This window comes from Quercus suber, unplaced genomic scaffold (assembly GCF_002906115.3).
Source record: "Quercus suber isolate HL8 unplaced genomic scaffold, Cork oak 2.0 scaffold_635, whole genome shotgun sequence".
Classification (NCBI taxonomy): domain Eukaryota; kingdom Viridiplantae; phylum Streptophyta; class Magnoliopsida; order Fagales; family Fagaceae; genus Quercus; species Quercus suber.
In genome coordinates this window covers 416,315-419,865 of record NW_027070077.1, presented here as the reverse complement: position 1 = coordinate 419,865, position 3,551 = coordinate 416,315, and the positions used below count along the sequence as shown (strand labels likewise).

Below are 3,551 nucleotides of genomic sequence, written 5' to 3'. Positions count from 1 at the left end.
CTAGTATGTCACCGATTGACCCATTGTTACTGTACACCCAAAAAAGTGTCATAGAATATATAAATTCATCATTATTCTTCAAAACCCATGTGTGCAAACAAGTTGAAATACCCAAATGTTTAACTTAATTGATTATTGTTTAGATTCCCAGATAACAAAACAGTGTACTAAAGCCAACGAATATATAGAATTCATCATTATTCTTCAAGACCGATGCTTGCAAACAAGTTGAAACACCCAAATGTTGAACTTAATTGATTTATTTAGATTCCCAGATAACAAAACAGTGTATTAAAGCCAATGAATATATAAAATTCATCATTATTTTTCAAAACCCATGAATGCAAACAAGTTGATACACCCAAATGTTTAACTTAATTGATTATTGTTTAGATTCCCAGATAACAAAACAGTGTATTAAAGCCAATGAATATATCAAATTCATCATTATTCTTCAAAACCCATGTATGCAAACAAGTTGAAACACCTAAATGTATAACTTTTAATTGATTATTGTTTAGATTCCCAGATAACAAAACAGTGTATTAAAGCAAAATAGAAGCAAAAATGAAGAGCCTAAGTTATAAGATCATTCAAACCCATAAACAAAGAGCTTTACCTATCTGGGTTTTGAGCTCTGCGTGAGTAGGTGTTGAAGAATGGTGCTGTTTGTTCTCCCAGATGGTGAGTTTGTCAAAAATGGGAGGTGGGTCCGGAGATTTGGTGCTATAGAAGTAGAAATTGGAAAACTCAGCCAAAATACCATCACAAGAGCCGGCATTCACTATATTATCTTCCAAACTTGAAAAGTATGAGGAGAAGTTCTGAATGAATTCTAGAATTGTCTCCTTTGGGAATGTCATAAGAAACTATGTCCAACCCTACAAGGCACAAAGGTTCAGATGCTATAGCCACATAGTCACCATGATGGGATACATTGAAATTAAAATTGGGAAATTCCAAGCCAGCATTATCATTTTCCTGAAAAGGACAAACGTGGTATAGTAAAATATAATTATGGTAATGGAGCTACAAGTAAGCTGAAAAAGATATAAGATGATATCTATCAACTCTCACAAACAAAAATGTGAAAAGCAAAGGGTGAAAACAGAGAAGGGGGAGAGGAGAAGAAGAAAAAGAAAACCACAATCTTCGTTGAAAGTTGTTATTTTTTAATGGAGAACCTCTTTTAAATTTCAAGAAATTAATATCCAGAACTTCTATTGCATGTTGAAGTGACTAATTATCCCCAAAATCAAAACTGCTTAAAGGATGAAGTTTTTCATATGCAGCAACAAATTTCATTTGTCACCGTGCTCACATTCCAGGGCGTTTTCTACATTTAAAGTTTTAGATTCCCAAAACTCACTCTGGTATTCCACTTCATGTATAAATGTTGAGTACCAAATGTCGGCAACTTCTTACGGTGAAATTTCATAATGTTAAATTTTTTTCTTGGTTTTGTTCTTGATGTTGATTGTTAAGAAGCCCAAGAACAATCACTTTGAGCATCAGGTAGGGCACAAAAAATGCTATTTTTTTTTTGGTAAGTTATACATGAACCTGAACCCATGATCTTACCATGTACCTTGCTCTGTCAAGGGGAGGGTTTTAGTGCTACACTACTATAGAAGGATGATTTTGGTGTCACCCTCTAATTTACATATTTAAAATCAACAATAATAAAAACTTTATAATAAAAAATAATAAAAAATAAAAAATAAAAAATAAAAAAACACTACTAACGATGAGGCTAAAATAGTAAATTGAATAAACTTCAACTCAGCAACTCCTTAAGAATAGATGTTTCTACTAGAAGACAGAAATAGACATAAACACTGGCTCCCAATAGAATTTCATACTATTGCTCACATTCACAGATAAATATTGTCACCAGAATATTACTCTCCTCTCTATTTTTCTAGATCTGCAGTTTATTGTCATACTTTCCTTTCACTCTTCTCCATAATAATGAAACTCTCAACACAATTCTACAATTGAGAATCTAAGAAGAGCAGGTTTTGTTTGAGAAAAATAGAGACAAAAGAAAGTTTCCAAGTTTGTGGGTTTTAATGAGAGAGAATCAAAGACACTGCTTGCTTCCACATTATTCAAAAGCAAGCAACAAAATCAGCCATTCTGACACAATTAATTGTAACCTCTTGGCAAAATCCAATAAATCGCCTTTTATTTATTTATTATCTTTTGATATTTACCATGACTCTGAAGACCAATAACATGCATATCAAGAAATTTTGGAGTTAGTGCAAAAGTCTACCATCTTTCTAATATCTATTAGGTTTGATTTCTCCCTCCCTCCTCCCCCAACTATCAAATTAACAAAAAATATGTTATGTTTGTTTCTTATATAAACTTTTTTGCATGAAATATTTTTAAAAGCCGTGGTTATTGACAATTGATAATTATAGGTACAAGAAGTGCATCATATCAAATATGAAATGAGTTGCGATATTGAATCTACATCAGGATTCATGGAAAAGACATAATGAAAACTATGACATGCATGACACAATAATTATATATGATATAAACCGGATTATAAAAGTGGAAAAGGAACATATCTATTCAGTTTTATTTATATATATACACACACAAAGTAAATTTGGGTAAAAGAACAAATGATCACACTATCACAAATGGCAGAAGTATCCTCTGCATTCTAGAAACTTCCTCCTATGTTAGTCTCTCTCTCTCTCTTTTTACCCCTTATTGATAATTGAAATTTTCCTGCTGCTCTATAGAATATTACTTCATTGCATCTAGGCTTGGCTTAAGTAGCAAAGGGATGGGTGAGATTGTTGTAAGACTTACTATTTTTATTAACTTTTGCTATATAGAATATTCATTAACTTTTGATAAGACTTAATTGCCAAAGCCTCAATTTGGTTGTTCATAGCCAAGCCAATATAAATGGACCATTATGCACTTATCCCAATTATCTCTGATGCAGCAAATTTCAGATTGTCATTCCATCATAATTATCCATGTCCATCACATAATTATCAGTTGAAAATCTTTTTGCCAAAAACCATTTTTTCCTAAATGCAGTTGAATTCATGACAAAAAATCAGTTCTTTATGCTAAGACTATTTTTTCCTAATTAAGTTGAATCCATGGGGAACACAGTGGGTAATTACACACACCCAGTGGATCTCAAACTCATGGCCTCACCATGCACAACTTATTCTTACAAGGAGAGGAGGTGCCATTTGAGCAAGAGCTTATTAGCATGTTGGTCACATGATGATTACTCCTGCTTAATAATTACATAGTCGATACTAGATGATTTCATGGGATTGAAGCATACTCTTCAAAATTATTTGTTTAACTAGTTGAGGAAAATTGGGGACGTTTGTTGTTTTTCTCTTTTAGGGTTCATTGATCTTTGTAATTTTACGTGTAATATTTCTTATCCCTAAGTTATACTTTAATTGATGTCTTAAGAATAAGATGCAAAAACTTAACATCAAATATAAAGACCAAAATTAACTTGAATTTCATATTTGAATTTGAACCTGACCACATAATCA

General features: G+C 32.1%; 1 pseudogene; it reads right to left on the bottom strand.

Moving 5' to 3' along the window:
• The window catches only part of LOC112009415 (uncharacterized), a 13,472-nt pseudogene continuing 9,921 nt past the window's right edge, over positions 1-3,551 (bottom strand).